Raw genomic sequence first — 17,732 nt, 5'->3', positions numbered from 1 at the left:
GGAGCGGGGAGAGGGGAGCGTGTGAGCGGGGAGCCGGGCCGTTGGGGAGCGGGAGCAGGGGTGCGTTTGAGCGGCGAGCCGGGCCTGCTCCTCAGGGGGCGTGTGAGCCGGAAACGGGGCCCTGTTGGTGGGAAACGCGCGCCGGCGCCCCGGGGCCCTGAGAGCCTGGAGGGCGGGCGATCACCCTCTGGCCTGAGGGGCGGCAGCTGGCGGTCGAACTCGGGCCCCCTCCGCGTGGGGCCGGCGAGGCGCCGGGAGAAAGCTGCCATGCACCAGCGGTGGGTTTGGCGAGTGCGTGCGGCCCGCTGCCACCGGGCTCCTAATTGTTTTTAATTTGAAGATAATGACAATATCCTGATTTTCCTAGCCTACACTTTGGGTTCTGAAGTGACGTTTATCTAAAAATTGCTGCATTATTCCAGGTCAGTCTGTAGCCAAATATTTGTGTCTCTTCCTTCTGTTCTCCCCTCGATTTTTATTGGAGTACAGTTGATTTACAATATTGTGTTAGTGTCAGGTGTGCAACAGAGTGAATCAATTATGTGTATATATGTATATCCGCCCTTTTTAAAAGCATTTTTTCCGTATGGGCTCTTACAGAGTGTTGAGTTCCCTGTGCTATACAGTTGGTCCTCATTAGTTATCTATTTCCTACACAATAGTGTGTAGTGTGTATGTGTCAGTCCCAGTCTCCCAACCAAATGTATGTTTCTTCGGTACATGTGCACGTGTAAAATTGCTAGAGAGCGTCAGAGAGCAACAGGCTGAATTGTGTTTTTTTGTTTTTTTTTACCACTTCGGCATTGAAAAGATACTTCTTGAAACTTGAAAGTATTACTGGGTTTGGATTGTCAAGTTGATCTTCAAGGAACATTTCAAGAGACAAAAGCATGGGGGGTAGTGATAAATCTGTGGGCTTATGACAACAGCAGTTTGCTTTAGTGATGTTTTAACAAGGGCTTCCCTGATCGCTCAGTTGGTAAAGAATCTGCCTGTAATGCAGGAGACCTCCGTTCGATTCCTGAGTCAAGAAGATCCCCTGGAGAAGGGAAAGGCTACGCACCCCAGTATTCTGGCCTGGAGAGTTCCATGGACTGTATAGGGCATGGGGTAGCAAAGAGTCGGACACGACTGAGCGACTTTCATTTTTACGCTAATAATACAAAGCATTTTGGATGTGCGAAGTACCTTTATGGCAGCCATACTTGAAGTAACAGAAAGTAAGGGTGCCCTGTTTGAAGGTGGCACCAATGGGAGGCGATAGGAAGGGCCTGCTCTCTTCGTTGCAGGCGGCTGCTGCCTGGTGATCCAGCACCGTGCCTGAAGTCAGCATCCTGGTTCTGACACTTAGCAGCTGTGGGATCTTGACAAAACCTGTCTTACCTGGGTTAAACGTGGGCAGTTTTTAAAAGCAGGGTATTTTCTTAGAAAGGGTTTAGGAAATCTTCATACAACTCAGTATTAATTTTAACAGAGTATCTCTGAGAGCCTTCCACAGAAGTATGTGGATCGTTTATCTGGAGCTGCTGATCAAAGAAGAAAAAAAGACATTAAACAGACAAGTAGAAGGTAAGAACTGGATTTGATAGAAAAGTCATTTGACAGAACGTTGAATTAAAACGGGACTGCTGACATATTCCAACAGCCAGAGAAAATCACCTGTTGGACATGTAGTGACAAAAAAGACGAGGAGGGAGATAGTGTATCTTATCAGGTGTCAGCCACAGATTAAATTGAGATTGCCATTTAAGGAGGTAAATTATTAGTTCCTGGACTTCCTTGGCAGTCTGGTCCAATGGTTAAGACTCTGTGTGGTTAAGACTCTCTGATGCAGGGGGTGCAGTTTCAATCCCTGGTCAGGAAAGTAAGATTCCATGTGATCCATGGCCAAAAGAAAAAAATTATTAGTTCTGTTTCAAGATACTCTACAACCTCAGGAAGGTTGAGAAATAAGAGGAAAGAGGGAATGAAGGATGAGAGAGCCATAGGGTACAGGGAGGAAATGAAGGAAAAGGAAGCAAGGGTCTATGGGGGAAGGTGGCAAGAAAGAAGATAGGTCTTTAGAAAAGGGGAGAGTATTTGACATGGGTGATGAATTTGAAGTGAGCTTGTCCGAGAAGAACAGCAGAGTTTTCCTTGTCTTACTGTTTTTCTGGCTGTGAGAAGGCATTCAGGATTGAGGTCCCTGGGCACGCAGAGCTGTGTGTTAGCCTCTGTGCAGGAACATGGGCATAGGCGCTCAGCTGTAAATGTGTGCAAATTGATGTCATATGAGATGATGCTGTTTTATAGGATGGTGTCACTTAGGCCAAAACAAGAGAACTGGAAAGGAGAGAGCAGAGACTGTGATGGGGAGATCAAGGAACCTACAGCCTGATACAGTGACCACTGGCAAGTTTCCAACTTCTAATGCAGTTTCAGTTTGGAGGGAAGTGTCTCCAAAGTGAAGGCAGAGTGAAGGTAAGTTGCTGCTGCTGCTAAGTCGCATCAGTCATGTCCGACTCTGGGCGACCCCATAAACGGCAGCCCACCAGGCTTCTCCATCCATGGAGTTTCCCAGGCAAGAGTACTGGAGTGGGTTGCTATTGCCTTCTCTGGAGAGTAAGTTGAGGCTAAGATTTAGAAGAATAAATCAAGTTGAAGTCATGTAGAAGCAGACTCAGTGTAGACCAGAGTTTCTCACATTTGAATTAGTTGCCTGGGGATCTTGTGGGAAGTGCACTGGCTGAGCCGAAGGTCTGAGATTCTGTGTTTCTAACAGGCTCTCTGAGTAGCAAGGGTGTAGCCTTGTCTTTAGAGAAATCTGGAAGAAGAGCATTGGATAGTGTGAGACATAACAGGGTCAAGAAAAAGCATTATTTTGTTTTTCTTTCTGAGTGTGTTTATTGCCAGAGGGAAGCAAGGAGTTGAAGTAGCAATTACAGGTGTAAGATACCATTGCTAAGCAGAGAGGGAAAAAGAAGTGGTGGAGATGATCCATAGAAGGAATGTAAAGGGGGAGGAATTCAGACCGCAGATCCAGAGATTACCCTTTGGAAAGGAGAGATTCTAGTGACAGGAGGAAGGGAGGAAAGTAAGTCCTTAGGGAGGTGAGTTTGGAGTTGATGAGGACACTTGAGAGAATTCCTTCTACATGGCTCCAGTGTATTTCCACTGAAAAGAGAAAAGATCATTGTTGCTCCAGAGAATACTGGGGGTGGGGGAGAAGGGTGGTGGTGCTAGAAGTAGGGGAAACCCCACCCCTCTAAGTAACTCTCAGGCATCAGACGTATATGTTGTACTGGTATTTATTATTTGAAGTAGACTAATTTGAATATGGAAGGCATTGACTTTCTTTTTCTTTTTTTTTGAGATAGCTGATTTTTTGGCAGTTGTTTCACAGAAATCCTCTGAAGCATTAGCATGATGTAGCAAACCAAACTAAGTTTTGAAACAAAACAGATTAATAGAGTTCATTCCCTAAATGCTAGAAGTGTTATTTTCAATAAATACCACACTGATTTTGAAACATGCAAGATTTTTAATATCTAATAATTCCGTGGCAATTAAATTATTCATAAAGTTCTTATGGAATACAGAATAGGGAACAGATTGAGTGAATCGATGTAAGTAACACTAGAAAAGTAAAAAGTAGAAAAAATGAGACGCACTGGTTAGCATCTCTTCATGAATGGCAGTGATGTGTGAGATACAATAAGCTGTGAAGGAGCAGTGAGTTTAGGGGACAGGAGGTCGTGGAAGTGATTCTCTGAAATAAGTTTGTAGGAGGTCCTCAGAGTTGCATTCTTCCTCACATTCTAATAAATGGAGACTTTGTTTCCAGATTTTTCAGGTTGGGATTCTACTAGTTTGAGCCTCAGTAATGAGACTTGTCAGAGAGCTAGGCATTTGCAAGTTGATGTTCAGTGTCTGTTGATTTCACAATCAATGACCAAAAATCAGTCAGCATCCACAGAATTGGGACAGATGACCTTGTTAGGTAGTTAGAATAGGAAAAAGGAGTCCAGAATGGCGGTGGCTAAAAGACAAGGAAGGGTAGAGCCTGCAAAGATAGAACAAAGGAAGGTCCGAGGACCGGAGTGAGGGCCTCAGGTAGAACAAACAGCACTCCTGGCTAGCCCAGTTTACATGGGGCAAGTCCAGGGGGAGGAAAAAAACATAAAAAGAGGGGCCAAAGGGCTGGGGGTCTCTCTCCCGTGCGTGCACACTCTCTCTCTCTCCCTCTCTCTTTCTCTCTTCTCTTCGTGTCTTTTGGGTTGGCATGCCCTCATGCCTCGAGGATGTATTTTCCGTTATTTTCTAAGTAAAACTGAGCTGTAACATGGAGCTGTAACACTGTCCAAGAGCTGTGACGCTGAGGGCTTTAATGTCCGTCGCTTCAAATGTTTGCTGTGACAAGACAAAACCAAGGAAATTACACACTCCCCTGACAACCTTAATAGATAAACAAAAGGTGAATATTGGAGTGGTGTTTCTGGCAGGGACTTACACGCTCCATCAGCTGTGCAAGTCTCAGCTGCCAGAAAACAGAAAGCAAAGAAGGTAGTGAAGAAGCCCAGAGCACTCAGTCCTGGGCCACCTGGGCACTGACGTTTCCAAAGTTAAATGTTGTGGGAAAATCTACCGTGTGCTGACTCCTTTTATGCAACCTACAGCCAAACAGCATTTCTTAGGAAGGTGTTTGCATTCTTCCTCTGACCATAGTAAGACAATCATACGTGACAAAGAGAGTTAGGAGAAACTCTCCTAACTTTTAGGCTAGTATGTAGCATACCTGAGAGTGGGTAGCAGGATTATATTCAGAATTTTGCATCTAGTTGGGAGACCTAGGTAGACATCTAGAGATTGCCTTCTCAAATTGTGGCTTCCTAGCTATATTTTTACATAGCTGTTAATTCATAAGTATTTGTTATAAATTATATTCAGTATGACTGCAAGAGCACCTGTGAAGCCAAATGCTAAAATATTTCTTGTGTTTTCTATGACTTTATGTATTTTAGAATTGACTTTCCCAGTGATAATGGGAGTCATGGGAAATTTGCTACATAGTACCTCCTCAGTTGTATCCATCTAATATATCAACTTGTTTTATTATTTGTAATAAATGAATAGTTCAGAAGGAATGTTGGTTTTAAGGAGTGCTGTATCATTTAAAAGCAGTATATAGAAAACCAGTTCTTATTCTACTGGGATGCCCAGTCTTTTGAGTAATCACATCTAATACGTGCTGTCCATAAATACCAATTAATTTAGTGCCTTCAATCAGTCATACAATCAGGGCTATGGTAAGAAATCATACACTGTTTCTTTTTTCACTCCTATTTTTTTTCTTTTCTTTCCTCACCTGTAGAAGTTACCTTTGCATTTACAAGATTCTCAGTTATCTCCTAGAATAGTGACTACAAGCTATAAACTCAAAGTGGTTTTTTTGTGTGTTTTTAACATCTCTACAAGTGCCTTGTTTGCTCTTTTTTCCCAATGAGCTTGGTAGGTCCAAGAAGCATAGATTCAAATAAAACACCTACACAAATCCTTTCAACACTGAAAGATGAGACATAGGAAAACCACCAAATAAATAGAAGCAACTTCAGACAGTTCATGCTGATCATTTCTCTTGTCAGTCACTACCTTTTATAGAGTAACTGGCAGAGTCTACTCCTTCAGGATCCCAGGATTTGTACATGTATTGATTTCATACAGATTTATTCTGTACTCAACCCAGAAAGTTTTATATCCTAAATATTTCTGGAAACACTCCCCCAGTTCAGGCCTGCATCACCTTTTTTTTTTTTTTTTTCATTATTAATGCCTTCAGATTCTTCTCCCCCCATTTATTTGTATGCCCTTCAAATTCCATCTCCTGTAGTATTTCGAGTCACCTGTCTCAACAGCACATGTGACCATGAACCACTCATCAAATCACATTAATATCTAGACATCTGAAAGTGACACGTGATGCTTTCATAATCTGACTTCTGCCTGACTCTCCACCTCTCGTCCTTTCTGTCCTTTGCTCGGGAATCCTGAACCACTGCTGATGCCCTCCTCACCTGTCCCTGTACTTTGAACAAATATTTACCCTTTCGTGTGTGTGCTTCTCTCCCCATCTTGCTACAGCCTTCCGTGCTCTACCGCACCTGCCCTCTGTTCCCTTGAACTGCGTAAGTCTGCACTCAGGCAGTATCTCTCGAAAAGCCATCCCTGACACCTTTTATGTACATTTTTGTTTAAACTCCAGTGTCTCGTACTGAGCAGGAACCCAAAAAACAATTATTGAATAAAAGAACTAAAGACTTATGTATACCAAGGTGATTTTTAAGAGCTTCTCCTCTGCAGTCTAAGGGCCAACAAGGTAGACATGTACATTCAGGTGATAAAGATACACTTGAAAAATCTATAAAGTCCTAAGGTAGCTACAAGGAAAGAGAGACCTGTTTATCTGGGGAAAGACAGCTGTAATCAAGAACAACTTTAGAAAGAAGGATGAGTTTTAAAAGGTGAAAAGTAATTTGTTGGGAAAGAAGCATTTCAATTTAAGAAATTGAGAAAAGGAAAAAAAGTGACAGGAATTTTGTAAACCGTGAATAATGTTGCAGTTGAAGCTTGGCAACTTGTTATAAAGGTCCTGTTATGAAGTAGAGAAGAGAAGATATTGTGGCTTTACATGTCTGTCTCATGATTGTCTAAGAAGAGCTCTCTAAATTTTACCTATTTACCATTAGTGTATGCAGCATGAGTGAAGTAAGAGGCTTATTTTGTATTGATATGTTTGTACTAGAGAAGTAACTGCGGTTTGATGTAAGAGGACTAGTAGAGTCAGAAGACCTGGTGAAAAACCTGCACCTTACTTATATTTCTAACTTCTTCCTTTCCAGAATCATTATAGCTAATGAGTTAACTGATGTTTGTAGAAGTGCTTAGTGCAGCTATCAATAAGTATAATTCTTGTAGTGGACTATTACAATGTTAGAACGGTAGCATATTCTCAAGAAAAAATTTTTTTACAAAATTTAATCTGTTTAGATATGTACAGAGCTAAGGCTCTTACTTTGGGGTAGCTGTATAGGTTAGGCATCAGATGTATTTTTTTTTTTAAACTAGCAAGTGGTGGTGTTTATTGGAGGTATTTGTGATATTTCTTGGGATAATTTTTCTTCGTGTCAATTTAATTTGGGAAATATTTCAGCCTTGAATCATTTATTCTTATGGCCTGTCAACTGTTTAAAGGCATCTACTTGTCATTCAGTCATAATTTGGGACTCAAATGGTGAGCTTTACCCAAACACTTCTTGATTTGCTCTTCCATCTGCTATTTATGATTTACTTAGAACATTTTTGCAAAAAATTTGCTCCAATTCTCAATTTCAATTCAGTCAATTCAGTTCAGTCACTCAGTTGTGTCCGACTCTTTATGACCTCATGGACTGCAGCACGCCAGGCCTCCCTGTCCATCACCAACATTTGGAGTTTACTCAAACTCATATCCATTGAGTTGGTGATGCCATTCAACCATCTCATCCTCTGTTGTCCCCTCATCCTCCTGCCCACAATCTTTCCCAGCATCAGTTCCGTTCAGTTCAGTCACTCAGTCATTTCCGACTCTTTGCGACCCCATGAACTGCAGCATGCCAGGCCTCCCTGTCTATCACCAACTCCCGGAGTCCCACAAACCCATGTCCATCGAGTCAATGATGCCATCCAACCATCTCATCCTCTGTCTTCCTCTTCTCCTCCTGCCCTCAATCTTTCCCAGCATCAGAGTCTTTTCCAATGTGTCAGCTCTTCGCATTAAGTCGCCAGAGTATTGGAGTTTGAGCTTCAGCATCAGTCCTTCCAATGAATATTCAGGACTGATTTCCTTTAGGATTGACTGGTTGGATCTCCTTGCAGTCAAAGGGACTCCAAAGAGTCTTCTCCAACACCACTGTTCAAAACCATCAAGTCTTTGGTGCTCAGCTTTCTTTTTTTTTTTTAATTTAAATTTATTTATTTTAATTGGGGGTTAATTACTTTACAGTATTGTATGTATGGTTTTGCCATACATCAGCATGAATCCGCCATGAGTGTACACGTGTTCCCCATCCTGAACCCCCCCTCCCACCTCCCTCTCCGTACCATCCCTCTGGGTCATCCCAGTGCACCAGCCCCAAACTGCATCATACCTGGACTGGTGATTCGTTTCATATATGATATTATACATGTTTCAATGCCATTCTCCCAAATCATCCCACCCTCTCCATCTCCCACAGAGTGCAAAAGACTGTTCTATACATCTATGTCTCTTTTGCTGTCTCGTATAAAGTGTTATCGTTACCATCTTTCTAAATTCCATATATATGTGTTAGTATACTGTTGGTGTTTTTCTTTCTGGCTTACTTCACTCTGTATAATAGGCTCCAGTTTCATCCACCTCATTAGAACTGATTCAAATGTATTCTTTTTAATGGCTGGGTAATACTCCATTGTGTATATGTACCACAGTTTTCTTATCCATTCATCTGCTGATGGACATCTAGGTTGCTTCCATGTCCTGGCTATTATAAACAGTGCTGCGATGAACATTGGGGTACACGTGTCTCTTTCACTTCTGGTTTCCTCGGTGTGTATGCCCAGCAATGGGATTGCTGGATCATAAGGCAGTTCTATTTCCAGTTTTTTAAGGAATCTCCACACTATTCTCTGTAGTGGCTGTACTAGTTTGCATTCCCACCAACAGTGTAAGAGGGTTCCCTTTTCACCACACCCTCTCCAGCATTTATTGCTTGTAGACTTTTGGATCGCAGCCATTCTGACTGGTGTGAAATGGTACCTCATTGTGGTTTTGATTTGCGTTTCTCTGATAATGAGTGATGTTGAGCATCTTTTCATGTGTTTGTTAGCCATCTATATGTCTTCTTTGGAGAAATGTCTGTTTAGTTCTTTGGCCCATTTTTTGATTGGGTTGTTTATTTTTCTGGAATTGAGTTGTAGGAGTTGCTTGTATATTTTTGAGATTAGTTGTTTGTCAGTTGCTTCATTTGCTATTATTTTCTCCCATTCTGAAGGCTGTCTTTTCACCTTGCTTATAGTTTCCTTTGCCGTGCAGAAGCTTTTAATTTTAATTAGGTCCCATTTGTTTATTTTTGCTTTTATTTCCAATATTCTGGGAGGTGGGTCATAGAGGATCCTGCTGTGATGTATGTCGGAGAGTGTTTTGCCTATGTTCTCCTCTAGCAGTTTTATAGTTTCTGGTCTTACATTTAGATCTTAAATCGATTTTGAGTTTATTTTTGTGTATGGTGTTAGAAAGTGTTCTAGTTTCATTCTTTTACAAGTGGTTGACCAGTTTTCCCAGCACCACTTGTTAAAGAGATTGTCTTTTCTCCATTGTATATTCTTGCCTCCTTTGTCAAACATGAGGTGTCCATAGGTGCGTGGATTTATCTCTGGGCTTTCTATTTTGTTCCATTGATCTATATTTCTGTCTTTGTGCCAGTACCATACTGTCTTGATGACTGTGGCTTTGTAGTAGAGCCTGAAGTCAGGTAGTTTGATTCCTCCAGTTCCATTCTTCTTTCTCAAGATTGCTTTGGCTATCGAGGTTTTTTGTATTTCCATATAAATTGTGGAATTATTTGTTCTAGCTCTGTGAAGAATACTGTTGGTAGCTTGATAGGGATTGCATTGAATCTATAGATTGCTTTGGGTGGTATACTCATTTTCACTATATTGATTCTTCCAATCCATGAACATGGTATATTTCTCCATCTATTAGTGTCCTCTTTGATTTCTTTCTCCAGTGTTTTATAGTTTTCTATATATAGGTCTTTAGTTTCTTTAGGTAGATATATTCCTAAGTATTTTATTCTTTTCGATGCAATGGTGAATGGAATTGTTTCCTTAATTTCTCTTTCTATTTTCTCATTATTAGTGTAAAGGAATGTAAGGGATTCCTGTGTGTTGATTTTATATCCTGCAACTTTACTATATTCATTGATTAGCTCTAGTAATTTTCTGGTGGAGTCTTTAGGGTTTTCTATGTAGAGGATCATGTCATCTGCAAACAGTGAGAGTTTTACTTCTTCTTTTCCAATTTGGATTCCTTTTATTTCTTTTTCTTCTCTGATTGCTGTGGCCAAAACTTCCAAAACTATGTTGAGTAGTAGTGGTGAAAGTGGGTACCCTTGTCTTGTTCCTGACTTTAGGGGAAATGCTTTCAATTTTTCACCATTGAGGATAATGTTTGCTGTGGGTTTGTCATATATAGCTTTTATTATGTTGAGGTATGTTCCTTCTATTCCTGCTTTCTGGAGAGTTTTTTTTTTTTTATCATAAATGGATGTTGAATTTTGTCAAAGGCTTTCTCTGCATCTGTTGAGATAATCATATGGCTTTTATTTTTCAATTTGTTGATGTGGTTTATTACATTAATTGATTTGCAAATATTGAAGAATCCTTGCATCCCTGGGATAAAGCCCACTTGGTCATGGTGTATGATCTTTTTAATGTGTTGTTGGATTCTGATTGCTAGAATTTTGTTAAGGATTTTTGCATTTATCTTCATCAGTGATATTGACCTGTAGTTTTCTTTTTTTGTGGCATCTTTGTCAGGTTTTGGTATTAGGTTGATGGTGGCTTCATAGAATGAGTTTGGAAGTTTACCCTCCTCTGCAATTTTCTGGAAGAGTTTGAGTAGGATAGGTGTTGGCTCTTCTCTAAATTTTTGGTAGAATTCAGCTGTGAAGCTGTCTGGACCTGGGCTTTTGTTTGCTGGAAGATTTCTGATTATAGTTTTAATTTCCGTGCTTGTGATGGGTCTGTTAATATTTTCTATTTCTTCCTGGTTCAGTTTTGGGAAGTTGTACTTTTCTAAGAATTCGTCCATTTCTTCCACGTTGTCCATTTTATTGGAATATAATTGCTGATAGTAGTCTCTTATGATCCTTTGTATTTCTTTTTTTTTTAATTTTTATTTTTTCTACCTGCACTATAAGCACTTTATGATCCTTTGTATTTCTGTGTTGTCTGTTGTGATCTCTCCATTTTCATTTCTAATTTTATTGATTTGATTTTTCTCCCTTTGTTTCTTGATGAGTCTGGCTAATAGTTTGTCAATTTTATTTTCCTTTCAAAGAACCAGCTTTTGGCTTTGTTGATTTTTGCTATGGTCTCTTTGTTTCTTTTGCATTTATTTCTGCCCTAATTTTTAAGACTTCTTTCCTTCTGCTAGCCCTGGGGTTCTTCATTTCTTCCTTTTCTAGTTGCTTTAGGTGTAGAGTTAGGTTATTTATTTGACTTTTTTCTTGTTTCTTGAGGTATGCCTGTATTGGTATGAACTTTTCCCTTAGCACTGCTTTTACAGTATCCCATAGGTTTGGGGTTGTTGTGTTTTCATTTTCATTCATTTCTATGCATATTTTGATTTCTTTTTTGATTTCTTCTGTGATTTGTTGGTTATTCAGCAGCGTGTTGTTCAGCCTCCATATGTTGGAATTTTTAGTAGTTTTTCTCCTGTAATTGAGATCTAATCTTACCACATTGTGGTCAGAAAAGATGCTTGGAATGATTTCAATTTTTTTGAATTTACCAAGGCTAGATTTATGGCCCAGGATGTGATCTATCCTGTAGAAGGTTCCGTGTGTGCTTGAGAAAAATGTCAAATTCATTATTTTGGGGTGAAATGTCTTATAGATATCAATTAGGTCCAACTAGTTTATTGTATCATTTAAAGTTTGTGTTTTCTTGTTATTTTCTGTTTAGTTGATCTATCCATAGGTATGTGTGGGGTATTAAAGTCTCCCACTATTATTGTGTTATTGTTAATTTCCCCTTTCTACTTGTTAGCATTTGTCTTACATATTGCAGTGCTCCTATGTTGGGTGCATATATATTTATAATTGTTATCTGTTCTTCTTGGATTGAACCTTTGATGATTATGTAGTGTCCTTCTTTGTCTCATTCTATTTTATCTGATATGAGTATTGCTACTCCTGCTTTCTTTTGGTCTCTATTTGCATGGAATATCTTTTTCCAGCCCTTCACTTTCAGTCTGTATGTGTCCCCTGTTTTGAGGTGGGTCTCTTGTAGACAACATATATAGGGGTCTTGTTTTTGTATCCATTCAGGCAGTCTATGTCTTTTGCTTGGGGCATTCAACCCATTTACATTTAAGGTAATTATTGATAAGTATGATCCCATTGCCATTTACTTTATTGTTTTGGGTTCGAGTTTATACCCTTTTTTGTTTCCTGTCTAGAGAAGATCCTTTAGCATTTGTTGGAGAGCTGGTTTGGTGGTGCTGAATTCTCTCAGCTTTTGCTTGTCTTAAAGCTTTTGATTTCTCCTTCATATTTGAATGAGATCCTTGCTGGGTACAGTAATCTGGGCTGTAGGTTATTTTCTTTCATCACTTTAAGTATGTCTTGCCATTCCCTCCTGGCCTGAAGAGTTTCTATTGAAAGATCAGCTGTTATCCTCATGGGAATCTCCTTGTGTGTTATTTGTTGTTTTTCCCTTGCTGCTTTTAATATTTATTCTTTGTGTTTGATCTTTGTTAATTTGATTAATATGTGTCTTGGGGTGTGTCGCCTTGGATTTATCCTGTTTGGGACTCTCTGGTTTTCTTGGACTTGGGTGATTATTTCCTTCCCCATTTTAGGGAAGTTTTCAACTATTATCTCCTCAAGTATTTTCTCTTGGCCTTTCTTTTTGTCTTCTTCTGGGACTCCTATGATTCGAATGTTGTGGCGTTTAATATTGTCCTGGAGGTCTCTGAGATTGTCCTTATTTCTTTTAATTTGTTTTTCTTTTTTCCTCTCTGATTCATTTATTTCTACCATTCTATCTTCTACTTCACTAATCCTATTTTCTGCCTCTGTTATTCTACTATTTGTTGCCTCCAGAGTGTTTTTCATCTCATTTGTTGCATTATTCATTATATATTGACTGTTTTTTTATTTCTTCTAGGTCCTTGTTAAAGCTTTCTTGAATCTTCTCAATCCTTGTCTCCAGGCTATTTATCTGTGATTCCATTTTGATTTCAAGGTTTTTGATCATTTTCACTATCATCATTCAGAATTCTTTATCAGGAAGAATCCCTATCTCTTCCTCTTTTGTTTCGTTTGGTGGACATTTATCCTGTTCCTTTACCTGCTGGGTATTCCTCTGTATCTTCATCTTGTTTATATTGCTGAGTTTGGGGTGGCCTTTCTGTATTCTGGCATTTTGTGGAGTTTTCTTTATTGTGGAGTTTCCCCGCTGTGGGTGAGGTTGTACGGGAGGCTTGTCAAGGTTTCTTGGTTAGGGAAGCTTGTGTCGGTGTTCTGGTGGGTGGAGCTGATTTCTTCTCTCTGGAGTGCAATGAAGTGTCCATTAATGAGTTATGAGATGTCAGTGGGTTTGGAGTAACTTTGGGCAGCCTGTATATTGAAGCTCAGGGCTGTGTTCCTGTGTTGCTGGAGAATTTGCGTGGTATGTCATGGTCTGGAACTTGTTGGCCCTTGGTTGGTGCTTGGTTTCAGTGTAGGTATGGAGGTATTTGATGAGTCGATTAATGTTCCCTGGACTCAGGAGTTCTCTGGTGTTCTCAGGATTTGGACTTAAGCCTCCTGCTTCTGGTTTTCAGTCTTATTTTTACAGTAGTCTCAAGACTTCTCCTTCTATACAGCACCATTGATAAAACATCTAGGTTTAAGATGAAAACTTTCTCCACAGTGAGGGACACCCAGAGAGGTTCACAGAGTTACATGGAGAAGAGAAGAGGGAGGAGGGAGTTAGAGGTGACCGGAATGAGATGAGGTGGAATCAAAAGATGTTCACGGAGTTATACAGAGAAGAAAAGCCAAAGGAAGGAGACAGAGGAGGCCGGGAGAATAAAAGTGGGGAATCCAAAGGAGAGAGACAGATCCAGTCAGTAATCAGTTCCCTAAATGTTCTCCACCGTCTGGAACACACAGAGATTCAGAGAGTTGGGTAGAGAAGAGAAGGGGGAGGGAGGAGACAGAGGTGACCTGTTGGAGAAAAAGGAGAGTCCAAAGGGGGAGAGAGCAGTTAAGCCAGTAATCTTGCTTCCAAGTAAAAATGGGTACTGAAGATTGGGTTCTTAAAGGTACAAAATTGATAACAAATACCAAAAAGCTAAGATTAAAAATCTAGAGTAGTGGTTGTATTTTCAAAAATACAATATTAAAGAAAAGAAGAAGAAAAAGAAAAAAAGAAAGTCACAAAAATTATAAAAGAAAAAAAACATGTATATGAAGTTTGCTTTAAAAAATAGGGTCTTTTTTTTGGCAAAGTAATAGTAGGTTATAAAAATGAAAATTAAAGGAGTAATAGAGAACTTAACATTTAAAAAAATAAAAATAAAAGAATGATCGTAAAAATAATAAAAATATATCTAAGACTTTCTCTGGTATTGTGGGCAGTGTGGGGTCAGTTCATTTTCGGATAGTTCCTTGTCCCGATTTATATTTCTCAAGATCTGTAGGCCCCTTCCTATGTAGTCAGTACTAACTACAGGGTTTTAACCTATTGCCCCTGTCACTTCCAAGGCGGTTCCCTCTGTTTTAGCTTCTTCGGTTTGCTGGTCTCGTCAGTGCCTGATTTCTGCCCTGACGCAAGGGGGCAGTGGTGGACACTTTTTTAGGCTCACTTGTTCAGTCGCGCTCTGGGGAGGGAAGGACGCTGCAAACAAATAACTCTGGCGTGTGCTCGCAGTGTCTCAGCCATACTGGGCCTGCCCTCGCTCATGGAGCGTGTGCCCTCCCTGCCCAGACTGCTCAGGCTCTAGGTTGCTCAGCCAGGAACCGTCCGAGGCCTGCCCTGAGCTGCATGCACGTCCCAGGTCTGAGCTGCTCAGGTTCACGCTCTCTGGTAGTCCTCAGAGGCGCAGACTCGGTTGGGCCTGAGTTTTGTGCCCTTCCCAGGTCCGAGCAGCTCAGGGGATGAGGTGTTTGGCGAGCACGGTTGCTGCGACTTATCGCCTCCCCCGTCCCTGCCGCTCGGTTTTCTGGGTGTACAACCGGTGCACCTTCTCAGGCAGATGTTGACTGTCCAGAACTCCAAGAAGTCTTAGTTAGCAAAGAAGCCTGCTTGCAGTTTGGTAGATAATGTCTCCCTGGGGCTGCGATTGCCCCCTTCCGGCTCTGGCTACCTGTCACAGGAGGGGGATGGTCTGCAGCCGCTAGTTCTGTTCAGTCCTTTGTTCTGTGCGGGGGCCTGGTGGTTTCTTAGGTTAGGGCTTTTCGCGTCGTAGCTATCCCGCAGTCTGGTTTGCTAGCCCGTTAGTTCCCTCAGATTGCCCTCAGGGCACTCAGGCCCTGGTCCTTACTCTAAGCAATGCAGCCTGCACCTCCCTGCCCAGCCCCCGCTTGCTAGTGGCAGGTGCAGGTGTCTGCGCTGTTTCACCGCTGGGGGAGTTACCGTTGGGCTCGTAATCTGTGGGTTTTAATTATTTATTTATTTTTCCTCCCTGTTATGTTGCCCTCCGTGCTTGCAAGGCTCGCCACAGACTCGGCAGTGAGAGTGTTTCCTGATGTTTGGAAACTTCTCTCTTTTTAAGTCTCCCTTCCCAGGACGGAGCTCCGTCCCTACCTCTTTTGTCTCTGTTTTTGTCTTTTATATTTTTTCCTACCTCCTTTCGAAGACAATGGGCTGCTTTTATGGGTGCCTGATGTCCTCAGCTGGCATTCAGAAATTGTTTTGTGGAATTTACTCAGCGTTTAAATGTTTTTTGATGAATTTGTGGGGGAGAACGTGGTCTCCCCGTCCTACTCCTCCGCCATTTTAGGACCGCCTCTGCTGGGTGCAGTTTTTCGATCAGAGGAAGGAAGAGGTCACGTCAGTAGCTCACACAATAGTTACTGAGAAACCACAGGGTTGAGATTGGTGTAGAAACTGGAGGCTAAGCTCTCCACTCACCTCAGGCGACAGATCCTTCTGCCTTGAGGGACCATTGGTGAGTGAATAGGTCTAGAAGAGAAAGGGCATGGGGAGGGAAGATCGTGCCTAATTTTACATCAAGTTACCTCTGGCCTTCAATCCGGCAGGTGGCTGAGAGTCATGGACACGCTCCCTCTATGCCCGTCAGCCCTCCAGGCCACTTGCCCCGTGAACAGCTCAGAGCTGGCTCCACTTTCCCAGCTGGGTTCTCCCTCACAGCAGAGTCCTCAAAGACAGGTGTTAACTGGCATCCTCTAGAAGTGTGAGAATGCTCCCCATGAGATTTTTTTCCAGCAACTGGTAGATACCAAACACTCTCGAAGTTGATTGTCCTTCATTCTGAAGAGTTGTCGAGTGGCATCTCAAGCAGAGGAATTCACTCCCCCAGCCGATATCCCTCTCAGACACGGACCGGATCCCATCCCTGAGGTCCTAGCAACAGATCTCCCACAATGAAAACCTCTCAGGCAGAGCTCGGGAAAGTACTATTTGTAATTCAAATCCATTTGTCTACCTCAGTCAGGTAGGGACATACAATGGCCTCGTCCAAGGAGAGGCCTTCAATATTTTCCATAGGAATTGATCTCAGATCCTTCACGACTGTGTCAAAGGAGCCAGGACCCTGATTGTGGTTTAGTCCAGGCAGACCACGTGTGCGTCCCCATCGACTGCACTACCTGACCAAGTCCCTCTAATTTGGGGTGAGCGTGTCTGTCCCTCCATGCACGTCGTCATCTTCAGTGTCTGAATCAGAGTCTGTTCTTGGCTCCACTGTCATTTCTTTAACCAATATCCTGTCAGTGACACTTTCACATCATTTACAGGTTTTCAGTTTGTAAAAGCTGCAACATTAGTTGTAAAAACACTTTTGAATGCTTTAACAAGGTGTTTTTTTAGAATAAACTTTTAAAAGTCCCCCTCCCAACAAGAGAATAAAAATCAAAAACTCCCATTACTAATAGATATTCTAGTATTTGGTAGTGATTTCCCTTCCTTGATAGATGATTAGGTTAGTTTATCACTTCGAAGATAAGAAGGAAAACTATAGGCAGTTCAGAGACCATACTTTGGAAGTCATTCTTGTGCTTGTGAGAAAATTAACCCTCTGCTCTGTGTAGTGTCTTGTTTCAGTACAAGGAACTTTTGGAAACAGTGATAGATATGCCATGCTATGCTATGCTATGTTCAGTCACTTCAGTCGTGTCTGACTCTGTGCGACCCCATAGACGGCAGCCCACCAGGCTCCCCCGTCCCTGGGATTCTCCAGGCAAGAATACTGGCGTGGGCTGCCATTTCCTTCTCCAATGCATCAAAGTGAAAAGTGAAAGTGAAGTCGCTCAGTTATGCCCGACTCTTAGCGACCCCATGGATTGCAGCCTACCAGGCTCCTCCGTCCATGGGATTTTCCAAGCAAGAGTACTGGAGTGGGGTGCCATTGCCTTCTCCGAGATATGCCATAGTATACATTTAGTGATAATAATGTTTCTCATTGTATTTCCCCCATCTTACTATTTTAAACAGTATGAAGCTATAATGAAAGTTATTTCAGCAGCAAATAATCTCATGACTCTCTAAGAAGAGCTCTCTGAATTTTACCTTATTTACCATTAGTGTATATACCATGAATGACATAGGAGGATTATTTTGTATTGATATGTTTGTACTAGAGAAGTAACTGTGGTTTGATGTAAGAGGACTAACAGAGTCAGAAGACCTGGTGAAAAGCCTGCAGCTTACTTATATCGTTTTAACTTCTTCCTTTCCAGAATCATTATAGCTAATGGGTTAATTGATGTTTGTAGAAGTGCTTAGTA

The 17,732-nt window shown here is 41.4% G+C and overlaps 1 pseudogene; it reads left to right on the top strand.

The window, feature by feature from the left end:
- Window positions 1-50: 50 nt before the first annotated feature.
- LOC113903702 overlaps window positions 51-17,732 on the top strand; it is a 41,402-nt pseudogene continuing 23,720 nt past the window's right edge.

Source organism: Bos indicus x Bos taurus, chromosome 13, assembly GCF_003369695.1.
Source record: "Bos indicus x Bos taurus breed Angus x Brahman F1 hybrid chromosome 13, Bos_hybrid_MaternalHap_v2.0, whole genome shotgun sequence".
NCBI classification, from domain to species: domain Eukaryota; kingdom Metazoa; phylum Chordata; class Mammalia; order Artiodactyla; family Bovidae; genus Bos; species Bos indicus x Bos taurus.
The sequence above is the reverse complement of the archived record's forward strand: the minus strand, read 5'-3'. Positions and strand labels throughout refer to the sequence as shown.